The following is an 11,391-nucleotide window of genomic DNA, read 5'->3' on the forward strand; positions in this document are numbered from 1 at the left end:
AGAAAATACAACCTGAAGATCCATGTAGCTCAGACAGAATTATGAAGCAATTTGGGCACTCTTTTTCTCTAAAAGCTCAGGCACATGAATCTGTGTGGAGGAATGGCTACGTGACAAAGACCACACAGACATGCTCTGGATATCTGATCAAGAATTGGGAAAGTACCAGACCCAGCTAATCTGAGTCCCTGAGGGCTGCAAGGACACCATGTCCTTGAGCATAGCTGTGGTACAATAACAAGGTGTTGTAGTTGAGACATGAGAAAAAGAGGATGTAAGTCATAAGGAATGAGGAAGTAAGAGAAGAGCTGATATCTATAGTATAACCAATAGACTGCTTGGCTTACAGAATATGTATGAGCTTATTACTTATTGTGCATAAATATCTGATGCTCTCATCAATAAACAAATCTTGATGATCACTCATATTGAGCATCCAAGTTCTCCCTCACCACGACAAATGTGCACAGATACAGGTCTGGACAGCTCTGAAAATGTGGGCGTTGGATTAAAGTATTACAGGAATTACTGATCACCCGTCCCATGCCCCACTGAAGCTTTACTGCTCCATGGCAGCAGAGATGTTTCATGGCAGTTCTTGTGGGGATAAGGAGGCAGGAATGTTTCATGGCAGTTCTTGTGGGGATAAAGAGGCAGGAATGGTTTTTGGCAGTTCTTGTGGGGACAAAGAGGCAGGAATGTTTCATGGCAGTTCTTGTGGGGATAAGGAGGCAGGAATGTTTCATGGCAGTTCTTGTGGGGATAAAGAGGCAGGAATGTTTCATGGCAGTTCTCGGGGGGGATAAAGAGGCAGCTCTGCTGCAGGCTGCTCAGAGAGATTTATTGCAGGTACATTGAGAGGATAAAAGCAGAGGTCTCTGCTGCAGGAAAGCCCTGCAGAGATCAGCCCTGGGGTCTCCAGGAGATCCCTCCTGGCAGCACTGGGGGCTGGGATGCTCCCACCCCCCTGCACACCTTTGTCTTGTCAGGCAGCTCTGTCCCAGGCCAGCTGTTGTCTCCCTGAGAGCACAGCTGGCTGCAGCATGCTTCCTCTGGCCAAAGCATGCAGAAATGGGCAAGAATTTCTCTCCTGATGCAGTGATTTTGCCTCACAGCCCCCAGTTTTTGGCTGGAAAAGAAACCTCTGTGGTTATTAGAGGGGGATTCAGGGAGACAACCTGGCCAGAGGTGCTCTGCAGTAGAACAATCTCAGGCTATTGATCCTGGCTCCACTCTTGAACTTAATTTGGAGATTTGAAGGCATAAAAATCCATTCTGGTACATTGATCTGATTTCCTGTATATCCAGGGTATGCAACTTTATCCATTAAATAAATTCTGAGTTAGGTATTTTTATGTTGCTGGAAGTATGGCAGGGAGGAGTTCCTTCTTGGCTGAAAGAGTCATTTCCAAAGAAATCTGGGACTGGAGTGTTGGTGCAGCACTCCCCTGTTACAGACAAAGAAGTTCCTTACAAGTCCTGTTTGTCTGGGTTTGCCCCCAAAAACAAAGTATCTTGTTCTTAAAACATGCCAAAACAACTTTCTTTCTATTAAGTTTTTACTGAAAAATTATGCTGATCCCAGATTAACTCAATGAGGATAAATTGGTTTAGTCTAACAGTTGCAGCATATGAAATATACTAACTCCAAATGATAAAGGATTAGCCTTTAAAAATATACAAATTGATTTCTTGGTTTCCTCTTTTTAAACCTAGAATGTCATTAATATCTACAGCACAAATAACACAGATAAATTGCTTCCTCATTTTTTCTTCTACAAAATGTCATGCTTTCATCCAGCCTAAGATGGAAGGGAGGATATATTTGCCTCTTTTTACAATTTAAAGTATAAATGCTCACAGTCAGAGCTGCTAAGTGTTCCCACATGTAAAACAGGTACCTTCTAAGAACAATGACTCATCATTATTTCAGTGATGGCTGTATTTTAAAAATACAATATAGCATAGCAACAGGAAATATTTATATTATTTAAATAAGAAATGGTTATTATAAAGCTCTGGTTTTAGATAACAAGTGCTAGAATTTGTCTCATCTGGGACAGGAGGGAGCACTTTTAATTATCTCCTTGTGTAGAAATCAGTACATCCATCTGCCTTATATGTCACAAATATTTCTTGCAATGTAGGCAACACTTCTGCACCAGGAATCTTTGCAGAGAAGAGAAAGCAGCTTTAGAAGGGACTGCAAGTCCTGAAGGAGATGACTGTCACAGGAGCAGCTGCCAGTAAATCCTGCCTGATGCTTGTGTGCTCCCCAGATCTCCAGGATATATGTCTGCTTTTCAAACAAGATGTGTCAGAGTAGTTTTCCTTTTATTTCTGCAGAAGAAGTGAAGGTGCTACTTTAGGTAGAGCAAAAAGCTTTCTTTTCATAATTCATGGAGACCATTTAAATCTCTAAACATGTCAAAATTAAAATTGTACCTATGTCAGCATTACAAAGATATAGATCTTGGCCATTTGGGGTGAGTGAGTTTTTCTGCACTGACCTTAAAAGTTTCTTTCTCCAGGAGAACACAGGGTGTGGCTCTGGGGGATCTGTCCTTCCAGCTTTAACTCTGCCTATTCTCTGCATCTCAAGGATTGGGGAAGAAGAAAAGCCAGAGGTGGAAGAGTCAAGAAAGAAATGCATAGTTGTTTTGGTCTTTTCCTTCCTCCCTAACAACTGTCTTCTACAAAGCTGGTAAAAATGACACCACATAGCCCAGGAGGACAGGGAGTATCCTAGAGCTGCCACCATGGTTTACCATGCAAATAGGCTGGGGTTTTGCCAATTTTTGTTACCAGTGAGCCTTCCAGCTCTCACAGGGGGTGAAATTCATTGAAACTGGTGGGCGTAGCTATTGCTCTTGTAACAGTTCCAGCTGTGCAGGGAAGCAGTTAAATGGGGGTTTGTTCAGTAAGGCACAAACAGATGCTAGACCACAAGTGCCAAAGAGTGTGACATATGAATCCAGGCTATGGTACTCCCTGGAGATTATCATTGGCATGAGATAAGCAGGAAGAAAAGCTCAGTAATTACTAGTGGGGACATAGTAGAAACAAGTAATACAGTGGAAATTTGTGCACTAAATACTATTTGCAAAGCTGTAAGCAAGGATGTTCAAGCTAGAAACAGGAATTCCACAAGGGCACTTTGACCATCTTCTTGTGAAGCTGGTGGGGAGATGTCCCACCTAATGAGAGTAAAACCTTTGTCTCTGCTCTCTCAGCAGAAGCAGAAATTAATTTGAGGATAATTTTACAAATACATGTATCAGATATTTTCAAGATCCACAGAGCTGTCACACCACAGCCTTTCCCATAATTTAACTATACATATACAGGTGAAGAATAATTTGCAGTGGGGCATTTTTCTGATGACTACTTGAAATGCATTTCATTCATATACCCACAGAACAAAATGTTCATTAAAAATGTCCACCAGGAAATTGAATTATAAGCACATCAAGAGGTGGAAGTTCTCAAAATCAAGATAATATGCAAAATCGTGATGTGTTATTCTCAGAGGATACCACATTTGGACAAAGATCTAACTTTCCAATTCTGCCATATGCTTTCTTTTCCATTCTTACCTTTTTTATGTATGCTAAATTGCATAAAGAACCACATTTCTAAAACCTGAAGTGTCCCAAAAGACTCAATTCATATACAGCATCATGAATTATAGAGCAGCTTGAATCCCTTAAGAAGCAGACCTCTGCATCTAATGCAGTATTAGATGCATTAGATACTTTAGATACTTTAGATAATTTAGATACTGCATTAGATGCATTAGATCCTTTGCCAGATATAGATATATATGATCCTTTGCCAGATTCAGCCCCTCTCCAGTACCTTCCTATTTGTCAGAAGATTCCGGTAATGCCAGACACTCATAAGACAAAGGCTGAATGTCTTATACTAATACTTAGGTATACCACATCTACACCAGAATTTAGACCACAGTAATGCCCTTACATCTGATTATGGTTCACAAAGAATTGACATATTTATAACAGCATGGTGCATTTAAACTAATAAAAGAATCTGGATGTTTTTGTTTGGTTGGTTTTGGATTTTTTTACTCCTTTAAAGTTTCTTTAATGGTATCTTGTGACAGTGTTCACAGGGGTTCTTGGATGAGGGGAGAGACGAGAATGTTGACTCTATGTTCAGAAGGTTTGATTTATTATTTTATGATATATATTACATTAAAACTATACTAAAAAGAATAGAAGGAAAGGTTTCCTCTTAAGGCTAAGAATAGAAAAGAATGAATAACAAAGGTCTGTGGCTCGGACAGAGAGTCTAAGCTATTTGGTCTGTGGTTGGCCATTAACTGTAAACATTCAAGATGGCTCAATCAAAAATCTACTTGATCCATTCCACAGCAGCAGATAACCATTGTTTACATTTTTTTTCTGAGGCTTCAGCTCCTTAGAAGGAAAAAATGTCAAGAGAAGATTTTTAGTGAAAAGATGTCTGCGACAGTATCTTTTCTTGGAAAAAAGTGTGCTCTCATATTACTAGTGTTGTGAAGTGTAACTAGTTATTATTATCTAGTTTTTAGTTTGCTCATATTCTCTGCATAATAGTTTATGTTGTCTTCTGGTTCATGCTGTGAGGTCAGCTGTGGAGGTGATTTCATCTGACTCTAGACTGCCTTGGCAAGGGGCTGAATTTTTGTTTTGTTTGTTCTGTGAAAAGAGGGTATTCCCACAGATGATCTAATATTGCAGCTCAGCTCTTAGAACACTTGTAGCACTTGTCATTTGTCATGAGAAACATCTGAGGAGTATTAGCAGCCTCCTGGCTGCAGTGAATTATTTTTCATGCCATTTCCATGACCTCATTTCCATGGAGACCCCTATTTCTCATTACAAGGGTTCTCCCCCCTGTTTTCATGCTGTTACATGAGAACTATAAAGTCCTTTCAGCCTGTGTAGTATTTAATGAGGGAGTTCTGGTTCTAAAATAACTAGTCAACAATGAAAGCTCTATCTGAAAAGCCAGGAAGTGTAGGGAAAAAGTGAATAATTGCCAAAAAATCCATTTTAATTAGTTTTTGCTAAGAAAATTAAGGAAACCATTTTAGACAAGCAGTTAGAAATAGAAATTTAGAAGAAAATGAGTTACTATTCTGAATGATGCCCAAATGGAAAGTAGCTTTGTTATTTTAAGCAGAGGAACATCACCTTGGTTCATTCATCACCTTGAGCTGAAGCCTATGCCTCCATGAGGGGAGAGATACATGGCATCCAGCTAAAACACTTAGTGTCAGGAGCAGAGAATTGAGAGGATTCCTGTAATACAGCAATGCTGCACATCCTCATACATTGGCTAAGACCAGCTTTGGTAGAGTGGTGAAAGAAACCCTTTATTTAAAATATTTTTTTTAAAAACCCACAACAAAATAATTTTTTTTTTTAAAAATCAATGGCAAAAAAAACCCCACCCATCAAACAAACAAAAAAGGAAACATATTCCCTTATCAAAGAAAAGGTGCCAAAAAGCACACTGGCACACATTAGGTAGGAGAAGATAGCCAAGTACATATTACCGAGGAATGCCTAAATAATGGAAATAGATGCTATGACTCAAGGTACATTCACTTGGTTTAATTAAGCCTCCTTCCAGAATTGTGAAATAATTTCTAGAATACAGACTAACAATTCATGAGAAAAGGTTGTAAATAAGATGTGTCTTGGAACAGTCAGCTGCTTCCTTAATGGAATTAGCAGAAAATGCTGGTGAAATGAGTGGGTAACATAAAACTGGGAAAAGTTTTGTATGATTGTATGTATGTATGATTGGGATATGATTTGAAGAGAAGTGAACAAGAATACTCAGAGTAAGAATGGCTCAATAATTAAATAGCAATGTAAAAAGAGAATTTGAACATCAAGATCAAATGTTATGAAGAGAGAACTTGCCAGTTAAGAGCAATGGTGAGGATAAAGAAACTGTGAGGTCTGTTGGCCAGAGATGTGTACAAGCAGCAGTGGCATGTGGCAATGAATGGGATAAATTAAATCACTGGGAATGGTGGGAAAACACTTCCAGTGCAGACAGGGAGTGATGAATAGTGCCATAGACTTCACAGTGAGATGCAATCTAAGGTCTGGTCACTGTTGCCAAGGAAAGATTAATTAAGACAGAAACAAACCTAGGGAGGTTGCATGAGCAATGTGAGCACAAGAACAAATATATGCCCATACATTTATTTAGGCTGAACACTGACAGTGAATTCAGCAAGCAGAGCTCACAGGAGGAACAGTGGCCAGGTAATGAGCCTGGTTTCACATTTGGAATCTGGACCACAGTTTTCAGAAACACCAGAGAACAGGAGCAGCATTTCAGACCTGCCATGTTCCAGCTCTTGGGACTTGACATGTTCTTCTGCTGCCTTGTTAAAGTCATTTAATATGGCAAAAAGGGAAACTAAAATACAATAGTTCTTTCTTATGGAAAACTTATATCTCAAATTCTCTGCAAATTTTCTCTGAAACCTCCCAAAAAATATCAGACAATTGTCGTCACCAGCTATAAGCATACAAATATCAAAAAAGGTAGATAGATTTAGATAAACATTATATAGATGTGTTTAGATAAACATTGTATTTGTAGACACTTAAAATATAATATATATGTATAAATAGAATACATATATATAGATATATACATCTCAGCTATAAATAATAGCTCACTAGGATAGGAGCTCCTATCCTACCCTACCCTAATATTTCTAAATATATAAAAGTAATTGTTACTAATTGCAAATCTTTTTCTCCAAGGATTTTGGTACAATAAAATTTTTTCAAAACCTGAAAATAGGATCATATTCTAAGAATACTTGGTAATATTTACATAGTAAATACTTAAATTCTTATTATGACAGAAATACTCAGGATCTGCACTGAAAGTTTAATAAAAACTAAGAAGATACCACATTGAAATTCCTGTTTTTTCATTAATATCCAAACTTTCAAAATTGTCATTCACCATCTTTCTTGTGTCTTCATCCAGCTCTATTTTACTCATTATCTCTCTTTCAGCACTGACATTTTCAACACTGTCATACAGAGTATGTCTTTTTGTCATAAGGAAGGAAATGGAAATCCATTCAACAGAGACACTGCTGTTTTTTTCTTTATCTGCAGTGATACTTAGGGTATCAAGCAGGGATCAATACCTGTTTCATTGCACTGGCTGCTCTGTGGACAGCAGCAGAGAGGCAGCTCCTTTCCTGAGAGCTCTCTTCATGACACACAGGCTGAATAAAGAGGCAAAAGAAGGAAAGGAGGACAGTTAACCGCAAAGGCATGTACTTGCATTATTATTCTAATCATTCACTGCTTTATTTTGCAATGCATCATCAACTCTCTTAATCTCTTTATATATTATTAGTTAATAGCTCTGTATTAGCAATTCTTTTTGCTCCTGAAAGAACAAGGAAAGAATATGGAGATTTGGCTTCTGTCTCTGACATTTTAGTGCAGACCTGGGAAATGCACTTACTAAGGTATTTTCTCACAGCACACTCTGATTATTTTCTTATGTATTTCATCTGGAAACAGCACCAAAAAAATTTGTTAATTAATATTATCAAAATAGTCAAATCATTCAGCAGACACTATTCCACTATTCCTGCAACAGCAACAGCAGCAGCCCCATTCCCAGGATGGACTTCCTGCAGTATTTTCATGCACCAAGGTCCTTTGGGCAGCTCTCCCTTGCTGTTCCTCAGGTTCAGGTACATAACAGGGGCTGTGTGAGGACTGGGAGGTTTCCTCTCCTTTGGCATAGCAGAGTCATAAGAACAGTCAGAATTTAAAAATCATCTGCAAAGACAGAGAGAACTGGGGATATCACAAAAATCAACAGAAGGCACAACAAAATATAAAAGGCTGCTGCGAAGTCAAAAGGAATAATTTGTGCTCCACATCCATGATGAATAGGACAAAAAATAGAACTGAATTTCTACTCTCTATCCTTATCTCCTTCTTGTTCCTTCCTTCCCAACCATCAGGTCCGTGTGATCTCGCCTAGGATTTGAGTCTTGCTTGATTTGCCATGAGGTGGAAGGGGGACAAATTTACCCTCTTAGTGCACAGTCAAAGCTGTCAGTGTGATACGAAGGGTGGGAGCTGGAAAAGAAGTGAAATCTGTGCCGCCCCTCGGGCTACAAAGTGAATGTTGCATTTGTGAGCATCAGCTGGGCCTCCAGGGTGACTGTATCAGATGAAACATAAACAACAGGATCCAACGTGACAGATCAGAAATTAAAAACTAAAGCTGTCTGAGCAATTTACAGCAGTGGGTGGTTTTATCCTGGCTTTTTCTTTCAGACAAGAAAAGCCTTCCTTGCATGAAATTATTGTGGGAGTCTGAGCACAGTCCTGGGCTTTCATGAATGTAACAACAGGTATTTTTCTACAGTATTCTTAGGGTGTTTAGATGCTTTGGGCCCTTCTTTTTCTCTCTTTTTTTTTTCCTCTTTATTTTAATTCAAGTTATATTTATGCTTCATTTGAAGAAAATCAGATGCAAATTTTCATGGTTTGTGTACCTCATTATCTTACACATATTTTCTTGTGGCGTGCTCATCACACTCTTACTTGAGTCTCCTCAAATGGTGCATTGAGCAACTTGAGTGAGAGCTGTTTGTTTTGCCTCCTTTCATATATTTTTGAGAGATGTTTCCTGACTATTTGGCTTCATGTTTCAATGCTATACACAAATGGTTTCTGCTAGTAAATACACACTGCTTTAAGAGCAGCACAGACAATTCATACTTGTGCCTGACTGATGTAGGGTAGGTGCTGGCAGTCCTGTGGGAATTATTTCATAGCCTCTGGAACTTCAACAGGAGTCACTCCTCTGTCTGTCAAGATTGGTCTCGCTTGAAGAAAGCTGCATCGGGAAAAAGTACTGGTCATTATCCTTTTCCTCAAACTTTGGGTGATCATTCGCAGTTACCAAATACTTCTTGTGGAAGACTACAAAAGAAAAATAAAAAAGAAGACTAAAATATTGATTTTTTTTTTCTTGTCAAACATATTAATTTGAAAAGATCACAGTATTGGGGATGTAAGTACAGCAAGGAACACAGAGACCTTGGAGTGCCCTACAAGTGTTCTGTTTGCTATTCCAGTTACTTCTCAATTTATCCATGTCATTCTGCGATAAATCTTCAGATTCAGAGAGCCAAATTCTGACAGAGACATGAGATTTTGTCAGTGTCTACAGCAGCAAGATGCCCTGCACAAAAGGAGCAGATCAGCAGGAACCACTGGTGCAGGGGATCCCCCCCCTGCTCTGCAAGCCTGTGGAGGCAGGGCGTGGAGGAGTGACCCCAGCCAGCAGCCAAGCACCCACACAGCTGCTTTTCCAATTCCCACTCCCAGGGGGACACCGGAGAGGACAGGAAAAGCAAAAGCAATTAAACTTTTGGGTCAGGACAAGATAAACAGATGAAGGGGAAAAGAAAAAAAAAGCGATGCAAAAGCAATGACTCACCAGCTGTCACAGGCAGTGCCCTGCCAGGCTCCAAGGGATAGCCACCCTGGAAGATGAAAACTCCCTTTCTTCTTCCACTACCCCAGATTTTACTGCTGAGCATGAAGCTCTATGGTACAGTATATAATTTTGACCAGTTTGGGTCAGCTGTCCTGGCTGTGACTCCTCCCATCCTCTTGCTCACCTCCAGATGACTTTCTGGAAGGACAGAGTGAAAACACCAAGCATTGACCTGGTGTCCAGCTGCCATTCAGCAAAAATTGATGTGTGCTCAACAGAGGTTAAGGCACAAATCCAAAAAGCACCGTAGAGTCTGTTGTGAAAAAATTTACTCCATCCAAGCCAGACTCAGCATGGGGACAGGGCAATGTGACTTCAGAGTAGCTCTTGCAGCTCCATGAGGATGTCTATTATCAGCTGGACCATCTCCTGAAGGTGATCTTCTGGAGGATATCTTACATCTCAGTTTCATCTGAAAGACAGCTGGCTCATGCACCCTTGAACCAGTGTAAAATCTGACCCTGAGCTGGGTAAACCTTTCAGAAGAGCACAGCTCACCTGAGCTGCAGCACTAATGTGGAAAGCAGGGGCTTGTTCCAGCCAGCAGCCAGCCCTGTGCCACCTCCTGAGAGATGTGACACAGCAAGGTTCAGCTTGGGATTCTTGTGGCCACCATTCATCACCAGCCCTCATGCAAATGGGCATCTGAGCTGGGAAAACAGACTGGTAGTGACAGTGTGAGATCAACTTTTCTGCTCTCCCTGAGAAGCAGGAATTGCCAGCAATTGGCAGCTCTAACAACTGGAAACTGTGTCAAAAAAAACTTTACTGAAGAAAAAATTATATTCTTTCAGAAGTCTAGGTGAGAGAAAATAACTCCATGATGTGTTATGACCTAGAAAGGAGAGTTTTGTGGGCTTGCTTAATTTTATGAGGGTTTTTCATTCTTTTTTATTTTTGTTTCTTATTTTTTTTAAGTGAGGCAAATTGGGAGGGATTGCATGAACCCAGCTGCCTGTAAAAGAGGCAGCTTTGCTGTGCTATTGATACAGGGGTTTCTCAGGGGGTGGATGAGAGCATTTATATGTATTCCTCTGCAAAACTGAAGAGTATCCAGAGCACATCCAGGAACACAGCAAAAATTGCTTGCTCTGTCATATGCATAATTTTGTCAGGCTTTGAAATCAAAGAGCAAGAAGATGGTTATCCCTTCTGATACACTGCTTCAAAACATAGACCTCTTTGAGAGAGAGGCTCTGTTTTAATCCCCCTAGAGAGGTTTCTGTGGGGAGACAAACCAGCTAACAAGCTCCATTGCTTATTGCAGCCACTTTCTGTTCTTCTGCAAGGGTCACCTGGCTGTGTGAGCAGGGCCAGAGACCCAGCAGTCGTCTCCCGGGGGGCTCCCAAGGCAGGGCAGTGTGACCAAGGGAAATACTGCCCAGGGAAATACTGCAAATGATGCATGGTCTGCATTGCACACTGTCATATTGCCAGCAAGCTGCCAAGGGGTTTTGTTTGGTTTTGTTTTTCCTGTGGGTATGTATGGAGACCTGTCTGTTACAATATAGATTCTTTATGAGAAATAATTAGGCACAGAAAGGGCCCAAGGGAAGCCAGGGGAGATAATCTTAGCCAGGATGTCCCAGTGCAATTAGGATGTCTCAGAGACAGTGTATATGCTAATGAGCATCTTCTGTGTTATCACTTCATTACTCCTGCCTTAAACAGGAGAAAATAATTTCTTCATGCTTTTTACATCTGGAGTGTAAAATAAAGAAGACAAAAAAAAAAAAAAAAAAACCCAAAAAAAAAAAGAGAACCCAAAATCAAAACCAACCAAACCAAAAAACCCATCCAAACCAAAAA

The sequence above is a fragment of the Ammospiza nelsoni genome, chromosome 2 (assembly GCF_027579445.1).
Source record: "Ammospiza nelsoni isolate bAmmNel1 chromosome 2, bAmmNel1.pri, whole genome shotgun sequence".
NCBI classification, from domain to species: Eukaryota; Metazoa; Chordata; class Aves; order Passeriformes; family Passerellidae; genus Ammospiza; species Ammospiza nelsoni.